The following is a 26,649-nucleotide window of genomic DNA, read 5'->3' on the forward strand; positions in this document are numbered from 1 at the left end:
CTCTCGAGCTTTAAAGTGTCACCAATCATTGATCTAATATCATTTATCGAATTCTAAAATGGTGTTTTTAGTTAGATTTATCTCATGCTGAAAGTGACAATATATGTGATGAAATTACCAGAGCGAATTGATTACTTGGTTTGTAAGTCAATTATCCAAGAGTACAGGACTGTTGCTTGTTGTTTTAGTAAGTTATTGATTATAAAAGATTCCGATTTTAAAACCTTATTTCTTTATCACAAAACCATGTTTAGCTCTACTTAATATTTGTCGACAGATTTTTGCGAAAAAGTATCTGAGTATTAATTCTATGCCATCTCTGACAGTGAAACCACACCTCATGAATTTTTAACGTGCGATATCGAGGGTTCTATTGTACGTTTTTTGAGTTTCACTCGAAAGTGCGTCTAATTGGACGGCCGGGGGCTGAAGAGGAAGGATTTCCATTTCTCTTTTAATTCCTTTTTTATCAAAACAATGGCTCAAAATCGTGGAGAGCGTGAAACTTTATTGTGGTAATTTTCCTGAAGTTACGGCTGCATTGAATCTGTTTGAACACATTTTAATTAATGATTTTATATAGATGCTATATTTTGATCATTGACTACGATTTTCAGTACAACACCTTCAGCGACTAAAGTTATCAAAGGGTGTACATAGGAGTTTCGTATGTATGCAGTAAATCAATAAAACTTCTCATCGAAATATGTCAACCTATTGTTACTTATCGTCCATCAATTTGGTACTCAATAAGTTTTACTTCGCAAAATTAAAAGCAGTTTTCTTTTGTTCTGAGACTATGACCTACAAATTATTATACTTTGCCATACTTTCTGAGCTGACTAAAGTTTTATGTAGGACCTCTTAATGCCTACAAAAAGTATAGATTCTCGATAAATTTTCATTTCAATATAAAATTCTCGGTACAGCAAAGTAAAGCTGTGCCGTGCTCAAAGAAAGTGCGCTCACTATAAAAATCGTTTGCGCTTTATTACATAAAAAGGCATCAAAAGTTTGATTAAACTGGCAGGTCAGTGAGTGTCGTAATGCTCCCTTAATTTTCGTTGGAAACGCGTCCAAAAAATCGTGGATCCGATAACTCTCTGTTCGCGGGCTTATTTTATATTAGCTTAAGAATATTCGACTTTTCTGTCGAGACAAGACCGATCCATTCGAACCTTACGTTATTAAATATAGAGTTGAGAATCGCTTGGGTTCCTTAAAAGGATAAAATACAAAGAGATCAGTAAGCATGTTTGCAGGCTTAAGCTTTAGCTGTGAAAAAGGTTACCGAGCCAGCGATGGTGGGAATATTGATTCGTTTTATCAATATTGGCATAATGTTGCGTGTACAATGTTTACCGTCGAAATTTAAAGGGCTTCGAAGACAGATACCTGTTTAATATGACAATGTGTCTTTATCGGCAGGTGTCAAGTCTGTTTTTTTATAAAGTGTTACATATTGAGCTGTGGCCTTTTTAAGTGACTTGGACCAGATTATTCTTGTGATATATTTGGTTCTAAATATGCCAGAATTTCACCAATTCGTGTGTAGTTTTTTCAAAAGCCAATCAAAGCCCTAACTAAAGCCTTCAAGTAATTTTTTCTCCTATATAATTATTCCTAGTTACGTATAAACATAGGAAGTAGGAAATATCCAGGGACTGATTTCCTCGGTTCATGTTCTCATTAGCAAGTACACCGGCCAGTCCCTTCATCCATGATATTGCGTGTTTGTGGTTATTTCCGGAAATTATTGACGTTTAACTGATCGCCCACCGAATGCCAAACGGAAACTTGGTCGGATGTATGTCACCTGAAGATTAACTGGACTAACTAGTGTGTTCCGTAGCCTTGAAGAGATACTGCTGTGATTAAGTAAAGATTTAACTAATATAATAAAGCAGAAGAGTTTGTTTGTTTATTTGCTTGAATTCGCTGATTTCGCTCTAATCTCAGGAACTACTAGTCCAACTTGAAAAATTCTTTCAGTGTTAGATAGCCCATTTATGGAGGAAGGCTATAGGCTATTTTTTATCCGGATTCGTGCAGAGGTTCCCACGGAATGCGGGTGAAACCGCTGGCAGAAGCTAGTTTGAGTATTATAGATATTATACAGGAATTTTGAAATACCTATTTGTCAGGTGTTATCATCCTTAAAAATCGATAACAGTGACAAAAATTATAGACATACTTTATAAACCGTTCCTTATTCCTATAAATACCAGGATTTACAATGCATCCAGTATTTTAAGTACCTAAGCGCCAACCTTTACACGACTGGCTATCACAGTCATATACACCTGTACCCATAAACCAAAACCCATCATATCCCAATAAATTTCAATTTAAAATCTAAAGATATGAGCATAAAAGCTTCGTAACGGTGTAACCGAATAAGGCGCTAAGTACAAGGCGCAGTCGTAAATACAATATTTCTCTGACATTAGTGGTAAAGCGTGAGACTGACGTTAGCCGCTAAAACGAAGCGTGCGCATATTTTTATTACGTTTTGTTGTGTAATGGCGTAATGTATTGAATGGCGATAAATATTGCCTTAAGTGTGGTTGGGTGTGAAATAAATGTGGTGTTATGAAGTGGTTATTAGTGGTGTTTTTGCTTATGTTTTTGATTTCGCAAATAATCATTTTCAAAGTACGATCCATAAGTAGTTATGTCCATAAGTATTTACTTGCGTTAATATTTCGTGTCTATTTTTTTTCTTTTTTGAAAAATTGAGAATATTTCTTAAGAATACATAGTTACACAGGAATTCATCCCTTATCATAAAATGAGGAAATAATTACGCTAGATATTCCTAGATTTTGTTATAATTTTTCAAAAATACTGCAGCTAAATATCCTCGAAAACCTACGACACATAAATTGGAGTCCGAATCCAAAACCCAACAAGATACGACCAACTCGTGAGCACAATGCTTGCTTTAAAACAATATGAATTCTTTTGATTATTTTGAATAAGTTAATCTGTACCGCACGCTTTCCCTGAGGGTTGATACGAGGACTTATTTACGAGTAGTCATGCGCAGTTTGTGAACCAAATTTATTGTTACGTCTCTCAGTTAGCTGCAAAATGATTCTCTTGTTTATGTATGCCCGTTTTAGCTTTGTTGTACGTAATTGTTTTAAAGATTACGTCTTGTTTATTGGGTTTTGACTTTGTATTGATGAAGTGAAAAAGTGTTTAATTTCAGGTGGTTTATGATTTTGGAGGTCTCATTTTTTATACCTAGGTGTATTGGCAGACATAGGGTTTTTTGTAATAAGATTAGACTTGATACATCACATGAAGATAAGAGAACATTGGCTTTCTGTACGCAAAATTAGGTTCGTAACTATCCAGGAGCACATTAACTGATCGGAAGTTAATGATAGCTGTGCCGTTAATACTTTATTAGTACCTAGGGCAACTGGAATCAAACTTATTTATATTTTTGACGTTCACAAGACTTACCATTTAAAACTATTATGCATGAAAATAAAGTTACCACTTAATTATAGAAAAACATTTAGAAAGTGACTCATTCACATCATAATAAACTTCCAGAGCAATCACAAAGTGCACGCGATAATTTGCCTCTCACTAAATTGTAATATCTTTTACTGACAATTCAATTTGTCATAACTGCTCCCTTAACACCTACATTATGTAAGTTCGCTTCAATCTTATGTAACAAACAAAATTATATCCATTACTGATAATAAACGTAAGTTTCAACGCCACACAATGGACCAATGAATTGAATTTTTAAATCAAAAATTTATTGCATTCCCTATCACATTGTCAGACGGAACGATGATTGCCATAATCAATTCGAATGAAAGGTATCGATTCATTGAAATATTTGACGAAAAACACAGTCATTTATCGATTTTATGATCCAATAATTGTAGGGTTTGCTGACTCGCAACTTTCTTCGAGATCATTAGATTTAAAACGAGCTTCGTTCGTATAAAAATGCTTGGAATTTTTCTTGACTTATTTGCTTATGCAACTTAAAAAGCAAAAATGTGTATTTTTGACAAAAACCTGTGTAGATTGCATAGCGAGCGTGATGAAATTATTTAATATTTGATTAATCAAGATCCGATGAATTAAAACCAATTTCAAACTGAAACCAAGTAAGCTCAAAAATACGTGTCACATCATTTGAAGTATGAAGCATTCTCATTATACTTATTTCTCAGACACACTTAATATCTATTATAAACTAGACATCTGATTCAACACTACTAACGCCACATCTGAACGTACGAATTCTAAACACAATTCTATAATGATTACCAAATACAACGGAGCTATTATTTCAAAAGCTATTCTATTGTTTTCTGCCACGATTTCGTAACATTATCTATGTTGATGTAAGTCAAGATTACAAGTTGTCGCTTATTACCGTTGTGGTTACAAACGGTATTTTCAAGGACTGACTAGGTGCTTATTAAGCTTCTGGGTCAATGGGAAAACGATAATGATAGCTGTTTTTATTTTTAATATGGGGTCTTAGGTACTAGTGTCGTGTCTTTGCTCTTTATATTATCCTCTGGTATTTTCAAAACCAACAGCGAAGGTAGTTAAGCCACAATATGCGATTATGATAAATCCCAGCCACTATTGAAATTATAAAACTGGTTTTAGTACAGCTGGTAATCAAATCGTGCCATCCAATACCCTCAATTATGTCAATGATATAGTTTTATTTCAATCGGTGGTGTAGCTACTTGTATGCACTCATCTCGATATTAAACGCTTGCAATAACATTAAATGCGCTTGCTTATTGCACATTGAGATTAATTTACAAAAGGTAATAAGACAGTAAAAACGCTAGGAGCAACAAAAAAACAAAAGAGTATCGTCTTTTCCCAATATGCCCTTTAGATACAGAGTTGTGACTTGAGGCAGGACAAAATTACATACATTGACATCGGTAGAAGCCATCTGTAGTTAGGTCCCAACTGGTTAATGTGCCAATAATACGGTGTTTTTAAGTCATAGCCTAAGAGCATAACCTAGTTAATGGTCTTTGTGCTAAGTTGCGTAAAGGCAGCTGGAATGACATCTGTTTGCCTGAAGGTCAGAACCGAAAATGCTTTAGCGTTAATGGGGACTGGTTTCTTATTGTTTCATTATTATGGGGATAATTTTGTTAGTGCTCGATTGAGGAACTTTTAAATCTTTTGTGATTTTAAAGGTATATGATAATGAATATGATTATTGATGAATAAGATTCTTTATGATATTAAATATTTTTCTTTAAATCCTTTTAATTTGCTGCTTATGCAGTACCCATATTAGGTATATGAGGTAAATTCAATTAGGTAAGTATAACTGAACATGATGTATGTATATGGTTCAGTGTTTAGAACGACTAATACATTAATTACACGCAAGAAGCGACTCGCAACATATTTCTTTTCAAGAAGCACTTACGTAAAGAAGGGCTGAAAGCAATTACCACAATTAATTAAACGAGTACAATATTAAAAAAAAAAAACACTTTAAATAAAAATGAAAATTAAAAATTGAATAAAAAAATAGACTTCATTTTTGGACAGCACGACACAGAATGCAAGTAACATCGACGAGTTTTTAAATATCGTCAGGTGCTTCCTGTCATCTGTGCGTAAATGACGTGCGTTTAAATACTCATATGTGTCAGTGGATGACTTTATTATTTTCGTAGGTAATTCAGTTTTTATAACACTTTTACTTTTATTGCTTATCGCATTAAGCATACGTGTAGATATTAAGTGGCGCCTTTGTGACGTTCGACTGGTTTTCGATTTACAGACTCCATAATATTGCAATTTGTGTGGTCTGCACAGATTAATATTCTTTTCACTTTTTTTTGAGTGGAAGAAACTCTTGGGTAGTGCCAGAGCTTTATTAAGAAGTGATTATGATTCAATGCCTCATGAAACTGGAAGACGAAATACTGAATACCAAAAATCTTTTGACACTTAAATAGAAATAATAATTGAAAGAGTTATGTGGAAAGAAAACCTATACAACACCAGTTCTAAATAGAAATACATACTAAAGAATGTGTAAACATGTGAACATTGCACTAGATGACTGGCCTCTGCAATATCAGTCTTCGTCCATGGTTGACTGTTGATTTAACAATAGCAATTACGTCGGCTGCACTCGGCCTCAGGCCCCTGACTATTCTTTAACATGACAGATGCCAGCGAGATTAATCACCGCCATTTGTAACAAGGGGAAGTATTCGTGAATTAGTCTTGTAGGTAAATTCTGGAACTTATCAGTGTGGCCATCTTGGATTGCGATTTTAATTGTGGAACGCGTTGGTTTGAATTGAGATGCGGTTTCATTTGTTTCTTTTCTTTTGTGTCGTGTCGTTTTTTCTTTGTATTGTTTGAAGGGTCTTTGGTCAATTTGTGGAAGTAAATTATTGCTTTGATTGTAGGAATTATTAGTTGAGTTACATAATAATACTGTTATAGAGTATTAAATTAATCATCATTGAGTTCAAATAAGAATGTTCAAAGTAAGAAAGTTTAAATAGTAAGTCGCATTTCCTTTGTTGACCTTTCAAAGCTTTTCACATTCACACATTAATAAAAAATCATAAACCAGCTAAATAAAATTTTAACCGACTTCCCAAAAAGGAGGAGGTTATCAATTCGGATGTTGATATTGTTTTTATTAAAAAATAAAACTTTGTTAATTAACGATACCCCGAACTCAGTCGGCCTTTTGCATCCAATTTAGTTTGAAAAATTCGAACAAACAATCCGATAAACTTGTAACGTGCAATAAAAATCGAGCAAACATTTGGACAGCCTGAACAAATATCAACTTAATCTAATCCTAGTACACAATGGCCGTTGTGTGCTAAAATTCTAAAAAAATTCAAAGTTATTTTTTAAATTGAAAAGAAAATAATATTTTTGTAAAAAAGGCTATTGAGATTGATAGCTTTGAGCAAGATTTAAGTTAGTAATAGAAAGAAATAAGTACATTCAATTTTCTGAAAACCTCATTCTTGACTAATCTCAAGAGATATGTATCACAAATAAAATACATCAAATGATCTTATTGAGCCGAATACCTATAACTCAGAAAAACAAGTGAGAATCCTTACTAATATAACTCTGTCTGTCTGTCTGTTACGCTTTCATGTCTAGACCACTGGACTGATTTTAATAAAATTTTGTACAGAGATAGAGTTGACCTTGAGAAAGAATATAAGATAGTTTTTATCCCGATCTTTTGAAGAGTTCTCTTGGAAACGCGATAAAACCGAATTAGACGCGGGCGATACCGCGGTAGGAAATCTAGTATCTTATATTTTTTACAGTCTAATTATGTATCAGTGTTTGACTATGTACAATGCGAGTTCCAATTAATTTCCTCATTATGCGCTCTATATAACACAAAACGATATATCACTAGAGTTGCCATAACCGCAGCAATATTTTAAAATATTATAACAATTTACTGCGGATATGAAAAATTCCTCGAATGGGTGCGGAATATAAATTTCCCTGTGACCCATAACTGGGGTGTTTCACTCATAATTCCTTTTTCATTGAGACAAATATTCATATAAACGTGATATTAGAGTGCGTGCGATTCTCACATGTGACTCGCACGAAGTTAGTGATAATATTGAATTAAATTATGTAGATTTTTCGTGAGATGAATGCTTATGTTTATTCCAATTTAGAACTATGAATATGAAGTGGATTAGAGAGCCGATGATAGACTGTTTTATTAGGTTTGAGAAAGTAGTTTTTACTGTATGAGGTGGGGTGTCTTTTTATTGGTAAGTAGTGTAAATTCGGCTGGTATTAATGATGTTGTATCGACATTTAGATTGAAACCTTCTATTGTTATAATAACGATGTTACTAGAAAATTAATTTTATTATTTTCTGTTATTACTACATACTACAAATTTTACAAAAGCATTTAATAAAACTAATTGTTCAATCCTAGGGAATTCAATGTACAATAAGAAGAGACGAATAAGATACTTTAATGCTATGTTCATTTCGCGTTACTCGATTTAAGAGAACGACTCGACGCCTCCCATACAAACGTGACGTGTATGAATTAAGGAGCTGCCGTGAATAAAAGTACTTAGATGTGGTTGTAATGGAAGTGGCAACCAGATTCCTACTTCCTAAAATATTTAAAATGTAAATTATTAATTATTTTAAGCCTAGATTTTGGGACAGTAAGTTAGGTTTTTGATAATCTAAAAAAAAAAAACAATTCAAAGGTTTTTATGATTACCTAACCATTGTTTACCCTCGCATTCTCTGACCTCTTAAAAACAAAACCTTTATTGCGATTGAGTTATGACAAAATTAATTTAATAAATGCTTAAAAAATTAAGACTGTGCATGAAGAGTTTTTTATTTATTTATTTTAACAGATTACAAGGTAAAAAAAATCACACACGTTTCTAGCCACTTCCAGATTCAAAGCCTCCAACCATACGTCCCTTATATTGCGGAAGGTATTTCCTCATTTTGGAGTCATTACACGAAATAGTATCACCGTATAAACTCCCAAGGGGTAGGGGGTGACTTTGTGGCTGCTGTTTGTTTATACACTCCCATATAATATATATTTTGGTTAATTAAGTTTTTGTGCGGTCGCGGATTAGTTGAGTTAGGGTAGACTGGTAATCGAGATGTAGTACGTTCGTGGTGATAATTTTTGAGGTATTATATATTGGGTGTTCTTGAGTAATGTAATACTCATAATTACTTGTAAGTGTGTGTGTCTTAAGTTATTATTTATCTCTTCATTATTTGTAGGTAAATAAAAGTTGATCATTGGACTTTACACAAACTTAGTAGGTACTCTTAACTTGTCCGTTCTAAAACTAAGAATGTGTGCAAATACAGAACTTGCTTACAAACTTAACCATTCTTGGCAGTCGGGTATAAAAATGGGCTAAACTGGTAGGTACACAAAAGCATCAAACAAAAATTACACGTAATCATCTTACAAGATTTAATTAAAGGCTTAACCTCCCGCCTGCACCCACGTACAACTCTTCCAAAAAGGTTAATATTTTAAGGACTAATCACACGCTCCCATTCCGTAAGATGCGTACGTTTACAGGCAAAAATTTCCCATTTACTTGCCGTAGTACGCAATTACCGAGTTTCCCGTGAGAGATTGAACATCAAAGAGTCTTAATTATGCCTTAGAAGGGCCATAAATAGCCTCCAAAGTAACACTGAAATATTTACATAGTCCTGTTAACGTTTTAATTGGGGCTAACGAAATTTCTTAAGGCTGCTTTGAACTCAACATTTTGGCGATAAGCTTCCCCTTAAACTGTAGATCGGTAAATAAAGAATATTAATTAGTATATTGAGAATTATGATCGGTGTAATTAATTCGCGCTTGACGAATTATTGTTTGTAGGATTACGGCTTGAATTTTGTTAGGTAATTAAAACAGGCTTAGTTGTTAGAATTTGGTTATTTGGTCGTGTTTATAGAAGCAGTAAGTGGGACAGATTCTCACCGGAGCTTCTATTTATAAAATTCATAATGAATTTTGAGCAGATTAAAATAAGAAAACTTAAAAAGCTTCAACGAACTATGTAGTACCTATATAAAACAAAGTCGAAGCATATAAAACAATCTCTAGAAAAAATCAGCTGATAGAATGACAAGGCTAGCGAAATCAAAACAAGAACAAAGAAAATAACATGTTTTTTATACAACACCACATGAACCACACAAATCAAAATAACCAGTAGGTACTTAATACAAGCCGTACATGTAGTCTATTTTGAAATCTAATAAACTACTTAAAAACATATTACCAAACCTTTTGTGATGGTATGTGTTACTTTACTGACAAAGAATAACGAGGTATCATCTAATTTGAATCGTGTTACAGGGAGTTCAACGGCCAATAATGAAACGAAGACAAGTTTGTTAAAAAAACAGCAAGTTCGATTGTGATAAAGGTTGTTCCACTCATTAATAATGTATTTGTCTGTTGTTCGAGGAATCGTGAGATAAAAAATTAAACGCGTGTCTATTTCTGGCGTATATCCTCCACCATATTAGTAAGTTGCGATGTAGCGAGATTTCTAAGTAAATTGTTTTTGTAATTATTTTCTTCTTTCTTTGCTAGATGCTTTCATGTCTCGACAGTTAGTGTAACTGTATAATACTTTGAAATGTATAAGTAATTGTTAATTTTCCATTTCTACGATAACTGATCAGTAATTAGCCTTTCTCTTCTCTGTATTATGTATGAGACAGTGAAATAGCTACTAAATTCATAACAAAAATTTAAAATGATTTTCTCAGTAAAGTCTATAGTTTAATCCATTGTTGTCTAGGTTCACATTCAAAAGATTTCTTTAAGAAGCTTACTGAACCGCAAATGTCTCACAATGACAATATCACTTTTGTTTGATCGAATGGTGAACAAATGACGGATATCGCCGAACTCGAATATTGAAGTGCCTCAAAGTCATCCGTTCAAGCGAGAGATTCTTTCACCCAAGTTGCCACTTTCATAACTAGGAGATATGACGTATAAGATTCTCTGTATCTAACTGCCCGAGGCATTCGGAATTTTATTAAAACTTCTCCCCCTTGAGATAACTTCTGTTTGATAGAAGCCAGAAGGAAGGGTGCTGGGGCAAACACCCCACCTCCTCGGCCCGACAATTAATGCCACCATTTACGAAATTTTATTTCATTTGCGAATGCGAACTCCCGTTATTTGATTATTAATAAAATGAGTTTTATTTTGTTGCCCATTTGCATAATTGTTTCATTTTCGCTTCTCGTCCGTCGTATTCGATGGAGTTCGCTCGCCAGAAATCTTTAAAAAGAAATTAAACTCGAGTTTACTGGGCCTCCAAGATTTTTAGTGTTTTCTTCCCGAAATTTAATTTTTTGGCTTACGGCGGGAATTTTGTTGGCACTAATTTTGGTAAATTAGCCTTTTCTAATCTTTTTATCTACGGCTCATAAGGTAAACGTACCAATAGTCGTCGGATTTCGGAAAACACTGACTTTGAAGCGCTACTGTGTGTTAAATATTCAATAGAAAATGCAAATTTTTGCATGACGTGATAGAGTATTTATTCGTTATTCTAAGTAACTATATTTTTTTAATCATTTTGATGGGTTTATATACTTATTAAGGCAAAAGTACAAAAAGGGCGATTTGTACCAATAGTCGTCTGATTTGTACGGATACTCGTCAAATATTCCCAGTACTCGTCAACTTTTAATGCTAATGTAAACTCTCTGCTTTTGAACATAAGGTTCAAGTTATGTGCATTTTTTTTGCTTTAATTTGTTAAGCATACTTGTGCCTTTGAAACATTAGGTAGGTAGATAGATAAAAAACCAAATCCCTATTTAGAATAGCAGGTCATAATCTGTTAGAAGAGCAGGTATTCAATAAAACAGATACATAGTTGCATTTTAATTTATATTCCTATCTATCAAACGCTTGGAATCACAAAATCAGTCTATAAAATATATGTTATATTTCTTAATCATAATAACCATGCAGTCATGTGCATATGTAGCACGAGTAAAATAATTACTATTAAAATATTTAAATTGTAAAATAATTAGTTTTCACAAAAAATAAAAGCCACATTCATTTATATAACTTTTCGCGAAATAATTACTAACATTCATAAATATGTAGGTAAGGTTGTCATTCATCAAAACTTCTGAACTGCTTAGCTCATGCTAAGTACGATTTGCAAAAGTCTCTATAGACAGTTCAAATTGTCTTAAAGGTATCAATAAAAAAAATATTATTAAGTACAACTAAGCGTTCAAACCCAATAATAATAATATCTAATAAGCCCCGCAGGGCATCTGAGGCGGATGACGGGGAGTAGCGACCCCGCGGGGCTATATATCCGAGTGCTCCAGGGAGAGTATACTGTCCCCCATCTCCGGCCTGCCGGAGTGAAGCATGACGGGGATAGGTCTCCCGCCTCTTGGCTTGCCTTCATTGGCCGACCAGAGTGGAGTCGCTAGAGCAGGGTTAGCAGCCCTGCTCGGAGGGAGGGTGCCTCGTGGTAAGTGGCGAGTGGGCTTGTGATGCTGGACCCACAGGGAGCGCGTGATCTGCGTTTAAAGTCCGCCGAGGTATCCTCACCCTTCAGCCGCTCATGTACCTGTTGCCCTCTTGTTGCGATTTAGCGACTGATTCCCGGGGGCCCAGTAAGTGAGGAGGCGAGTCTCCACCTGCCATTTTTACATGTATTTAATACATTGTCATCGGCAGGTGCCATAGTTTCCGTAGTTTCCCCATTCCTCGTCCATTAGCATCCCATCACAATAGTCAAAGTAGTTTTCATCCATAATTAGCAATAGTTTAGCACTAAACCGGGGACTGTCCTTGGGTACATTTCTATAGTGTATACAGGGATAATCGTCGGTTTTGTGTCACCATTTCATCAAAGTTGTCTCAAAAGGGCGTTTTAAATTTTCTTGCTGCATCTGATGTTGTGGCCCCTTGATTTACAGCTTTTATGACTTTTAAAAGGCCCTCTTGCTTGTAGTTTCTTTCAGTCATGATCTGCTATTAAAATTACGATCATGCAATCACTAAATATGTACATACAATTTTAAATAAAAAATCTTACTTAAGATTACTCTTTACTCACCAATATCGAACACGACAAGCAAAGAAGTGACAGCGATGGAAGCTATGTCATCTTAGTTTTAAAACTGATTTTAATATTTTTTGCGTCAAAACTAGTTGAATGACATAATTTTTATACAGGCGCTATTAAGGCACGTTAGGGAGACGCGGTACAATACGCGTGACGACATGCAGTTATTTCGAACAAAAAGCATAGTGTAAGAACAGTCAATTTTTGCTTGCCGCAAATTGTAATCCAAGCGTAGTAGAAACAAAGGCTAGTGCTAGACCTACTTGTGCCCGAAGCGGTAGAGCTTAATCGAATGGCGGATGCCTACAGCGGCCAATATATCGGGTGCGTCGTTCATAATCACATTAAATGAAATGCGTTACTATACTGGTTAATATATGTCGATTAACACAAAGATAAAAGAAAAATACCTAAAAATAAAAAAATGATTTTTTCAAACAAAGTAACTGGAATAAAAATGTGCAAAAATTAGAACACCATATAAAAGTCAGTTATTACAAACAACTGAAATTCTCCCTTGAAAACTGACAGCTGTCAACTGATCAAAACATACGATACTCCTAACTTTATCTCTGCTTTACACATGATGTTGTAAATTATAAAAACGAAAAATGACTCCTGTGGTTAAACCACTGAATGGATTAGGTTATTTTTTTTACAATTCGCCATAGAATATCATAAAGTGTATGCGATATGATTTAATGTGATTGTGAACGACACACCCGATATACCTAAAAAAAAAACACTCGTAGAAAGTGCATACTTATAGAAAACAGGGGATTTAACCGGTAAGAAACTTAAGAATTGAATCGAATAACATGACTTTGTACGTGCATCTAGAACCAGCAGAGTAAAATTTACCCCTAAGAAAAAGCTTAAAAGAAACGCAGTTTTATGAACAAATGTAGTCTAAACCTTAAATATGTTTGTTCTAGACAGTTAACAATTTTGTAAAAGTCCCGATATTAGCTATTTATTCGCATTTTGTACTGTAAAACACAAAATATCCTCATTATGACGAGTTTAGGTGCAACTTTTGAGCATGCCCCAGTAGTCGTCATAATAATTGTAAAATTGACGGGTTTTGGGTCAAATGGGAGTTTTAAAGTACCAATAGATGTCACATTAAAAAAATATATCTTCTATGTCAAAAGTATTCCAAATTGCATATTACATCGTTAGCAAATAAACTTAACTATCTAATTAAACAAAGAAACATACCACAGACCCCACTGGAGTTATGTAAATCAAAACGCAAAGCCACGTGCTGAGTTTCACTTTTGACAGCTGAACTTCACGAAAAATCGATTTTGTTACGGCACACACGTTTCAAATAACATATCTTAGAAGCCGTGACTGTTAAAACCCCGTATTGTTATTTCAATTGTGCAATATATTATGAACAATATGTTGACATATAAACCGGCCCATTTTAAGTTCAGTAGAAAAAAATAATAACAGTTTTTAGATTAATTGACGACTATTGGGGCATGACGACTTCACCCGCGTTTACCTTAGCGGGAAGAGGAGTGAATTAAACCCCTAATTGGGTATCTAATAATAATGTGGCTTTAGAGGTCCGTTACTACCGCAATACTGAGCTCAATATAATAGGATCACTTTCTTGATAGACGGGAAGCTGATACTTAGGTTTAGAGTACTTACCTAAATATCTAATTAGGTAACTGAAATGTACAAAATATGAGTCTTTTAGGCATGGTGTGTTTAAAATGAAATTATTAGAATCAGTAATATAAGAAGTATCAACAATAATTACAAAATTAAATTTTTCGTTTTGACCTACTTAAGGCGACAAAGCACGAGCAGATAATAAATCTATAATATCACGGACTCTAAATTCTTGAGCTCTTGAGTATAAATATTTCAATGTATGTACCTATATATATGTTATGGACCAAGTGATAAATTGAGCAGTATACATAATGCCCGGTCATTATGAAAAATGCCCAATATGAGAGCGCAATTTGATAATAATTATTCAAATAATCAAATTGACCGGGCACTATACATATTGCCCGTGACCTTTTGGGCAAAGTAATACAAGCAAAGTAATAACATATTTATATTCATTTTTTTATTGTTATTGCCATTTAATTTAAAATAAACTAAATATTAAACCACTTAAATAATCAGCCTCATGATTTGGATTAATTATGAAGGACTTCTGCCTTAAAAATCCACTAGTTTTTGCATTTAAAAGTTAAGGAAAGTCATATTTAAAGGGTGCTTATTAAACAGGCTCCTTTTTAGGGTTCCGTACCTCAAAAGGAAAAAACGGAACCCTTATAGGATCACTTTGTTGTCCGTCTGTCTGTCTGTCTGTCTGTCTGTCTGTCTGTCTGTCTGTCTGTCTGTCAAGACCCTTTATCTCAAGAACGCGTGGACGTATCAAGATGAAATTCATATGAAATGCTCAGGTCTGTTGTCCCTTTAAGCTGTGAAAATATCAAGCTTCTAAGCCAAGCCAATCAAAAGATACAACCGATTATGTCGATATTTTCAACAAATTCTCGACACTCGCAAAGGAATCAAAACCTACAGGGTACTTCCCGTAAACTCAGAGTCTTGAAATTTGGCATGAAGTATTGTCATATAATGCAAATATAGGAAAAATTACGAAAATCTCATTTTTTTAGTTATATAATATAAAAAAATATATTTTAATAAAATGAAACTTACTACCTTATTTCTCACGAACGAATAAAGGTATCAAATTGAAATTTATACCAAATACCTAAGTCTATTGTCCCTTTAGGCAGTGAAAAAAACAAACTTCTAAGTTAACGCGATCAAAAGATACAGCAGTTATACCGACACCTTAGACGAATTTCTGTCACACGCTAGGGAATCAAAACCTACAAGGTACTTCCCGTGAACTCAGAATCTTGAAATTCGCCACGAAGCAGCGTTATATAGTACAGATAAAGGAAAAATTGCGAAAATGATAAATTTGAAGTTACATAAAATATTAAAATATTATTTTTGCTTACACGACATAAAATATTTTTTTAATAATTATAAACTTACTAACTACCCTTTTTTACATGAACGCGTAGAGATATTAAAGTTGAAATTCATATCAAACACTTCTTAAATATAATTGCCACTAAACTATGAAAAATTTTAAATCATTCAAAGGTCATTGGGCACCTTAGTATGAAAACCATACCCACGGCGGATACGAACGAAATATAGCACAGTATAATGATAAAGGCTCTGATTTACTATGGCATTAGTCGCATCTATGTGAACCGTGAGAATCTAGAGAAAATCAGGTGTAAACATCAAATATTTTCCTCATTTCAATGGGGAATTTAAACGACCAAATTTGACGGATTTGAGAAATCATTTCTTTGTAGTGAAAGAGTATACTCGCCGTTTATTTCCATTGTCATCAGGTCAGGATCTGATGATGGAAATCCTGAGAAATCGAGGGCAACTATAAAAAATTGTAGGCATGCATAGGATTAAAACTTGATTCTCAGATGTATGTCTAGTGATACTATCAAACAGTGAAAGTTTAGAGCTTACCTGATGATGGAGACGTGAGAAAGTCGAGAGAACTCTATGCATGTTTAAAAAAATAATAGATCCCATTAGTAGTGAATTCTCATCACCTAAAATAAAATAAGCTCCAACACAAGGTTACGTTATAAATTGTAAAGGAGTTCCCATAACTATATCTGATCTTTGCTATCGATCCCACAATGGCAGTTAAACCTATCTATGTGGAAAGTCTTCGCCAATACGAATAAAATAAGCCCAAACACGTGGTAGTTGCAACATACCGTTCAGGAGTTCCCTCGACTCTCTGTAGTCTCCATAATCAAATCAGCTCCAAACCTTCACTGTTTACAAGTACCCTCAAAAATACACTCACATGTCTGGTTTTGACTCGATGCGTGACTACAATATTCAAGAGTTGCCCTCGATTACTCAGGGTTTCCAGATCCTTTCTTTATGAAAAGTCTTTAACAATAAAAACTAGCATTGCAACCTGTAAAATCCTCTGAAACTGCTTGTCTATTATATTTTTCAAACGATCCTGGACATTCAAAGAAACGTCATACCATTCTCCACGATTTAAAACTACTTTGATTCATGTCCGCCACTTTTTACAAAGCGGGTCAGATATGCCCAATGACCTTTAAGACATAATTAGTTATTTTCAATCAGATTTCTGAATGATGACTATAAAATGTTGTATATAAATAACTTTAATAAAATAACTTTTACAAGGTACTGGCCTACTATTTTAGTTATATTATAAAATAAAAAATATTAGCTATTTTGACTCTCACGAAATTACCATAACTATGATTGTTCTAAACTGAACGGTTGGCGCGAGACTCACTTTTTATCTAACCAGGATTTGTACGGAACCCTCGGTGCGCGAGTCCGACTCGCACTTGGCCGGTTTATTAATATAATTATTCGCCCCGAATAATGTATGTTGCCTTCTAAATTACTAAGTCAGCCACAATTAACGAGCATCTAAATAATACTATCTCAGCCACTCGTTATCTTCTAAGTAAACCGCTCTAAATACAACTCCGCATGATGGTTATTTTTTAGCATCTAAATTTGTAGCATGCATTCTAACAGTAAACTTCTAAAATACTATTAAATGACATCATAAAATTTATTTATTTAGCTTCTAATTTTTTAACTCAGTACGTTTAAAATGTAAGCAAGCAACATGCAGCAAGCATGGCTTCTGTCACGGCTCCGGTGCTGCGGGGCTCCGGCGGTCCCATGCGAGCTTATCGTCGCAGATGGTTTTCACGCTCACCGCCGCAGCTTCGGCTTGCTGGCCGGCTCAGCCGGCCAGCCTCAGCCGCGTCGGCGAGCGTTAAAACTACCTGCGCCTCAGCTCGCAGACCGCCTCGCCCCTCCACACTTACGCGGTTTTGAATTGCACTCTAGGGGTAGGACAGACAAGACTACGTGGAGTCGGTTTTGCAGCGATACGTTTTCGTCACATCATCCTCCGAGCCTTTTTCCCAAACTATGTTGGGGTCGGCTTCCAGTCTAACCGGATGTAGCTGAGTACCAGTGCTTTACAAGGAGCGACTGCCCTATCTGACCTCCTCAACCCAGTTACCCGGGCAACTGTTACGTGGGATACGTTTTCGTCACTAACTTCAATTTTTTGCTTTATTATCAAATTGCCCAACTGTCATGTAGCAATATAATAATGCCCGTGCAATGTGATAAATAATGAAGTTAAGATAGTTATTAATCACTTGGCCCGATAAAGCTAGACATTATTCATAATGCTCGGGCATTATTAATAATGCCCGAATTAATCACATGGTCCATAACATATACATATTTAACCCTAGAAGCCCACTCTACGTAAATTTGACGTATACCGCGGCGAAATATCTCTGTTACTTTCACGTTTACCGTCAGATCGCCGCTAACTTCTGAACCAACTCAGTAGCCATTGGGACCTCGCAGGACACAGTTGCATCATCTCGGTAAGTGCCGCCATTTTGTTGTAATAGAGAGGTTGCACGTCATTTTGACGTATAATTGGGCTTTGTGTAACTTTTGAAATTGTTTCAAATTTTTTAAATTTGTGATTTATTTGAGTTAATCGTATTGTTTCGTTACATTTTACATATAATATTAATATTTTCAGGTTGAATACAAAATGGCGTCCCGTCAACGGCTAAACCAGGACGAAATTGCTACAATTTTAGAAAATGATGACGATTATTCTCCGCTGGATTCGGAATCCGAGAAAGAAGATTGTGTAGTTGAAGATGATGTCTGGAGTGATAATGGAATGGTACCACCATCATCAGAAAATATTAGTGATGAGCCAGAACCAAAAAAACGACGCTATTGTGGATTTTGCTCATATAAAAAAAGGTGGATGGCCAAAGCGCAGTGTTGCAAATGATGTATGTGGAGAACACAACATTGATGTTTGTCAAGACTGTATATAAAGACTGTTTTTTTCTAAGAGACTTATAAAATATTATTACTAGTCGATTTAATTTTATGAAAAAATTTAAAACTAGTTGTTTTTTTTATAATTACATAATTTTAAGAAAAAGATTTTTTCTAAGATTTGATTGAAATGCCATAATAGTATTAATAAAGAGTATTTTTTAACTTAAAATCTATTTTATTTATTAATTAAAACTTCAATTATGATAACTCATTCAAAAATATAGTTCATTAACAGAAAAAAATTGGAAAACTCTGAAGTTTTATTTTTACACGTCATTTTTACGTATGATTGGGCTTTATAACTAGTTAAATATGATTGGGCTTCTAGGGTTAAATAGGCACATGTAACTTTACATGGGTAACTAGAAATATTTAAAAAGTTTAAAGTCTGCTATTTACAAGTACGTACAACTTTTTCAGAGTAATATTTTTTAACATCTTTAATAATTGATAAGTGTATTTCCTAGTTGTAAACATGAGGTTTATTTATCCTTAGTTTTGATTATTAGATTTATACTCAAGTTATCGAAGTCACTTGAAATGTATCAAACAATGTTGTTTCAATATCTTTGCCCAATAAGTATCGGAATGTTGCACTATAATTTGAATTGAACAAATGCAACCGACTTTGGAATGCGGTACAAGACTTTCGTGTTGCATAATAGGGTAATTTTCGGTGAGTGTGAATATTAGATGTTTGCGTAAATCCCTATCTACTAATATCATAAATACAAAAGTACCTGTCTGACTGTTACGCTTTCACGTCTAAACCATTGAACTGGTTTTAATACAATTTGGTACAGAGATAGAGTTCACCTTGAGAAAGAACATAGGATAGTTTCTATCCCGAACTTTTGAAGAATTTTCTTGGAAACGCAATATAACCAAACTCTACGCAGGCAAAGCCGCGGGCGGAAGCTATTAAATATGTTTGTATATTTTCTACTTTCACTGAAAGATAAAGCTATAGATGTATATCCATAGTCGCTTACGCTTTATATACGTAAATAGACACGTCTTTATTATATTTTTATAACGTTGTAAATAAATCTGTATATAGTCCTTTCGATGAACCTATTATATATTGGTAAAAGATGTGCAATGTACATCTCTGTTTCGCCAGCAGCTATGTTCATTTTTAGCGCAGGTATAAATAATAATATTACCCATAAAGTTATCGCTTAGTTGAACTGAGTTAAAAACCAAATAACCAGAATTTCAATCATTCAAGTATCAAATGAAAAAGCCTTTCAGCGTTATACCACTTCTACAAATATTAATTTAAAATTAATAAATTCTAATCTGGTTTGCAAAAATAATAGTTTGATTTACAAAATTAGGTTAGACATAAACAAAATTACAAAATTCCGAAAATTTAAAATCATTTTCATATTTTCCGCCCACACCCGCCTACAACAAATGGATTCTCTAGACTGAAAATAATTACTGCGAATTGTACCTACATCAGTCACTCATAATATTTGGTTTCGAAATAGAACCTTTTTATGATAAAACTACGAAAATTCTGACGAAAATATAAGCTAGAGATTACTGGTGTAAAATTAGTTGTAAGGCTATAATTAAAAATCCGACCCAAAACACACAATCAAACAGATCTCACTTCTTTTATAGGCGAAGCATTCCCATATTATCGAACTTGGCAGTCTTTCACATTTTTGTTTTGGGTGGGATTTCATTTATTTTTGTTAGGTTGTTTATTTTATTTTTTTCTTATTATTAAGTTAGTTAAGGAAATGTCTCATTTATACTTACTATCTTTCAGATTTTTGAATATGCACTATGCTTCTTACAAAGAAATGAACTAGATTAACTAAATGGACTAGATTTACCAACTGACTGACACGACATGTTATCATATACAAGGTGTTGATTTGCATTTGTGCCATACTTCAGGAGGAGGACATAAAATACGTAAATAATCGATTGGAATTGCAGTAGACGGGAAATAGCTAATATGCACTGCTTTTTTTGTCATTGTAATGTCGTTGTATTTCAGAAGTAATCCAATTTTATGAATGAAAATTATGAATAATCGTTGCGTATGCTTTGTGTTTGCGTTTGTGTGAGGGCGCAGTACGGTTTTAAGGCCAGTAACACACGCGCCAAGTTTAAACACGGCTAGATGAAATTGACGGAATTCCAAAAAAAAAAAAAAATTACCTACCAATTTTTTTGTTGATTTGGGTCGAGAATCATTAGCATAATTACGTCCTTGAATATGGCACGGATGCAAATCAACAGCTTGTATTATGTTCGTGGATCAAAGTTACACATTCGTTATTTTCGAAAGTGACTCACACTTGGCCGTTTTCAGATTTTTACTTTACTTTGACTAAATACAAACCTTTGTGACGAATTCTAGATCGGTACGACCATTCGAAGATATATTATATAAATATAGATAGTTAAAAATTAGTTCGTTTTAGTTCCTTAGGGGTATAAATTTATACTGGGTATAAATTTACACCTTCATTATTTTGAAACCGACTCACACTTGGCCATTTTCAGATTTTTCCCTTTACCTTGACATAAAGACCTACCTCCATGCCAAATTTCAAGTCAATACGACCATTGGAAGTGGTCTATGTTTTTGATGAGTGAGTGAGTCAGTCAGTCAGTCAGTCAGTGAGTGTATAGTAAAAATAGCGATTTTCTGACGTCAATATCTCAAGACCTACAATAGGTATATTAATGAAATTTTGTATTTTAGATAAGTGAGGGGGTCTCAACAGATACTAGAAATTTGATATGCGTAAATAAAATAGATTTTGAGTTATAGGGGGGTCGAATTTGGCCCGAAATGGTTCGTGTAATATAACCCACGGCCGGTGTGTCACTTTTTTTGCTCGAACTTGGCGGACACACTGCCGTGTGTCTAGATATGGGCGAAGGGCGTAAAGCGTTACTTTTGCTGAATTTAATGGAAGAGATCCTACACTGAAGGCATTCATTACAAACAAGTCTTCAGTTGGAAACCTTGGTACAAAATTATAATATACGATAGAATTTTGTACCAAGGTTTCTAATCAATATTAAGTTGCATTCTGCCTTTTTACCGAGAATTTGTAAGAGATAGTCCTTATGTAATTTTTTCTTTTAAATTCATCATCAGAAGATACTCTAAAAGTAAAAAATCGATCTATTATTTCACTTAACACGTACACGTAACGGATAATGTAATAACTTGGTAAGGACCGGTTTTATAACAGCTGCTTTAGCTAAGAATTAGAAGGGGACAGGACATTTTGCAACTGCTCCACCTGAGACGACGGTGAATAATGCAGGTATACCACTGTACAAATTGGTGTAGAAGCACAATTTTTGATTAAAAACACAATTTTTCAGCACAATTTTTGATTAAAAAAAGTGTATTTAAAATGTGATCACAATTAATGTGTACAATTGGCTCAGTTGCTTACCTACGTAAATAAAAGTCTTAATATAACAATCGTAAGAGTAAATTCAATCTAGACTAACACACAATTGGCTAGAAATTTATATTCTTAATGTAATGATGATCTTAAGTCATATACAATGGTTCTCTCTTGTTTATAAATATGGTGGATATCAAATTTAAAATATTATTATGGCGTTAGAATCTTTATTTCATCAGTATTAATCCTACTAATATTATAAACGCGAAAGTTTGTACGTATGGATGTATGGATGTTTGTTACTCTTTCACGCAAAAACTACTGAATGGATTTTAATGAAACTTTACAATAATATAGCTTATACATCAGAATAACACATAGGCTACAATTTGTAAACATATTGTTCGAAATACTAAACCTGTGCAGACGAAGTCGTGGGCACCAGCTAGTTAATAATAAGTTTTAATAATACCAGGCAGTCAGCAATACATATTATTAGATATTCTTAACAATATACCAGAGAAAGCATTTATTTTGTGTTGATTACTTATTTAGGTACAGTCTTTCAACTACTAGCGAGTAACAAAAAAACCTGTAAACTTGAACTGTTTATTTCATAGATATACAATACCTACCTACATATAACTTCGCTCACAAAGTTCGAAGTTTGCACAGCGTGGAACTTTTGTTTCCCTGACTTTTGTAATAACAGGGATCTTAGTGCACGGTGCAAAATGTTATGCAAAACTTTGTGATCATAATTTTGGGGCATAACTGAAGTTGCCCTGTAAACATTATTATGCGAACATCAAGTCAGTTTGAGTACTTTATTAATGACTTTGTTTTTGTTTGATGGTAATTGAGTGATTTCTCAGAAAGCATATATATGGATAGATAATATAGTGCAGTTAATGCGGGTTGCTAAAGATCTAGCAAAGGGGCAATCCCTAGGGGAGGTTTTTGTCGAGCAGTGGACGTTTTTCGGCTGAGACTATCAGTAATGTCTCGCAGATGATAGGTAAGTTGTTCAGGAAGAATTTCAGGAGTCCACAATCTAGTTAATCGCCAAAGCCTATCCTGAAACAAACAAAAACTTTTCATATATAAGACTTTCTGATTTTTCATATACTTTAGTAGGTTTAGTAAGTTTCATATACTTTTGGTTAGGTTTTAGGTTCCAAAACATGGGTGGGTTTTAGACGATGACAGACTCTTTTTCTGCTTAACCTTTAAGTTACTGAAGGGGGATTATTTGATAATTTCACGGAAAATAATGTGTATCAGATATGATGTGTACAGTTTATTAAAGTAAGAAGGCACTGGCCTTATCAAGTTACGCTCCTAATATAACAAAAACAAACTTAAAAATATTTACCTACCTTCACCGCTAATGAACCTTAAAACACCATGACCCGACCTCAAAAGCCGAAAACCAGAACTAAATATCGATTTTTATAAGCATATACATCATGTTGTGACAATCAATTACTCACCGCGACCGACGTTACGAACTACATTAGTATCAATCAACGTCGCATTAATTAGATCAGATACGTACACCCACTATACCCGGTATTGTTATCTGTTTAGATGTCGCTATGAGACAGATTTACTTAATGTGTTGTACTTCGCTTCGAATTTGGGAGTCGAGATAGTCGAACGCAACCTTTTTTTAGTTGTGACGTCAGTGTTTTGTTTTTTTCTTGATGCAGGTCTGAGTCGCTCCTGTGTGCGATGTGTGAGGCGCACACAGGCGCCTAGGATATTTAACAGTTACATACATTAAGCTACATGACACATCTAAGTATTTTAAATTCTTTAGAATTAAATTCTTAATTTTACATCAGTTAAAGTTGGTTACAGAACTTTCTTACAGTGTACAAAAAAAATGCAAACAATACAAAAATGGTGTCCTAGCGAAAAGTTCACGAATACACAGCTCTAACCTGGTGTGTTTAATGGCATAGGTACACATTAGTAAGCCTAAATTCTCCCCTCGTAGAAACTGTCAAATAGGCGTTGAATGATTCCACAATATACATACCTACACAATAATGTGTTATTTTTCTTTTCATATAAATTACTTTTCGTAAAAGTATTTTGGCAATAAGGAAATTGGCGCAATTAAATATTTTCTTTGTTATTGCTTGAATTGGTAAGACACGTGCCTTACTGCTTGAATAAATAAGTTGTATATTTTAAGTACTAGGTATACATAACTAGGTTATTTTGTTATCACTTCTAGATACATGCGCCTTCTTTAGTTTTATTTTTCAGCACCAAATATTTTTAGAATGAACTGTTTTGAAAGAAACAAAAAAGTGAAAGTTTTAAGTAAGTAATTCATTATGAAACCTTATTAAAAACTCAGATTAATTTCCCGAACCTAACCCGCAAATGACCAAAGAATAAATGAGGCCAAAAAAATACTCAATCAACGTTCATAAAGTACATTTGTGGGTGCATTGTTCCCTTCATCGCAACGCATTATATGAGAGTTCTTAATTACCAAGCTTGGTGAGTAATCAATCGGTTTCATAAAGCCCCTTAATATTTCACTCGAACGACCAAAAATAACAAACAACAATGTGAAATTCAATAACAGGTCCTTTCAACCGTGTCCTGCTTTTGTGTACGAAAGGAAATATGGATATTCCGTACGTTTATTTTAAAGTCTTCATTCAAAATAGTTTCATAAAACAAAGTACTTCTAATTTTCTCTTAGCCAAATAAAAGTATGTTTTCAGAATTAAAACAATACTATTTTTAAGTGAAGAATTCAAAATATTAATTCAAAATAAGAATTAAAAATAGGAATTCTTTTATCCTATTTTAAATAACGATAGATAAGGCTAATAAAATGAAGCTCAATTATGTCCGAGTTTATTCCGACTCCATTTTATCACACAAAATATTTTATTAAAAACTCCTTAAAAATCCTTTCTTTCTCTTGTTGACAATAAACATAAAGTCGAAAAAAATCTTCGTTTAAACAATCCGAGCCCCCTGTTTCTCCGAAGGTATGCAATTTTTATGACTCTTGGAACAATGGCACTGTTTTGAAGAATTAACCCGTGGATTAATTAACATATCCACAGACCGTATCTAATTACCGGGCCTTTTTAATTAAAACTTTAAACTTCTACGCTTTATTAGCTTCCCGTCCAGTGAAGGGTTGCGATGCCAGTTTTAGACCTCGGTCTTTTTGCTGAAATTGGCTCAGGCTTGTTTAAAATGCAGGCTGGAAATATGTGGCTTGGCGTATAATGTTGGCCTAGGCTGTCAAAATGAAACTCTTTTGTAATAACTTGACAAGATTGGATTTGGGAACAATATGGTGTCAGGCACTATTTCTGATAAAATACCTACGATGATTTTTTATGCAGGTTGTTCTGAAAATAGTTGTACAAAACCAAGGTTTTTGTCGTAAATAATAGGTAGTGATGAAACTAAGATATTTTAATTAATTCAAATTATTTGACGACCTAAGTTTACTGAATCATCTCTCACAAACACGGAGTCACCAACTTTCCTGAACATAAATACTATGCCATAGAACAGCTGATTTATACCGCTTTCACAAATGAATAGGTAAACAAATGAAGCGTTTACTAAGTCAGTTTCTAGTCATAATAACATGTCCGTACATTCTCCATTAAATGTAAGGCAAGAAAATAGCCGTTATTACTATGTGTATGTTTTCTCTTAAACAACGGTTACGGGTTGTAGAATACCGTCGAATAACGTTATATTTTGTCTCAAGAAGTATTCTACGACCTATTTATTATATTGGATTTCAAATTTGAAGTATTTACATAATATTTACATTAATTTTAAAAATTAAAAATAATCTTATATATACAACTTAAAACTAATACATTGCATCAAAAAATTGCTCCTCATCGCTGTCACTGGGTAATGTACCCAGAAGGCTGGCAGCATTCTACGACCTCAAGGTATAATTAAATTAGATAGGTAGATCGAAAATATACATAGAGGTAGAAGTTAATCCATTGCGTCGTTTGATAAGTCTCTAATACAGTCAGTAAGTAGGTATCTACGTAGCTTGGACAAAGAACACAGATCTAAATCGGTCCAGGCGTCTTTGAAAGATTTTAGCTGCTAAGTCTCTACGAATTGAGAATCACCTCCTTTTGTTCCAGTACAGAAAAATCTATGACAAAAACGTCGAATAACAAAGTTTTTTTTTCATCTTTATCTTGACTACAATATTTAAAACATCGTTCGTGCAAGATATAAACACAACAGCCTATCTTATACTTCACAATTCTAACTTTATTCGCCAAGCCTCTAGTTATTCAGATCTCTCCTATACTTAGGTAGATAGTTAGACGGATAGCAAGGCTTGCGATTACGTCAATTACCTCCCGTTGTGATAATAACATCAATGAGAGTGGCCTTTTGCCCAGCAGTGGGTCAATAATAGGCTGCATCCGCGCCTCTGTTGTTAAGTCGAGCCTCTGAAGTGTGTGAGTGCTTGTTTATTTTAGAACTTTGTAAAAGTAAATTCGGAAGTTCTGAATTTGAATCTTTTGACGATAAAATGACAGTCATTTATTTAGCAAA

General features: G+C 34.1%; 1 long non-coding RNA gene across 1 annotated transcript; it reads left to right on the plus strand.

Moving 5' to 3' along the window:
• Window positions 1-18,043: 18,043 nt before the first annotated feature.
• LOC124633834 lies at window positions 18,044-18,735 on the plus strand. Its single transcript, XR_006984784.1, has 2 exons — window positions 18,044-18,186; window positions 18,351-18,735. It is a non-coding gene; the product is annotated as an uncharacterized LOC124633834 (long non-coding RNA).
• The last annotated feature ends 7,914 nt before the right edge of the window (window positions 18,736-26,649 follow it).

This window comes from Helicoverpa zea, chromosome 10 (assembly GCF_022581195.2).
Source record: "Helicoverpa zea isolate HzStark_Cry1AcR chromosome 10, ilHelZeax1.1, whole genome shotgun sequence".
Classification (NCBI taxonomy): domain Eukaryota; kingdom Metazoa; phylum Arthropoda; class Insecta; order Lepidoptera; family Noctuidae; genus Helicoverpa; species Helicoverpa zea.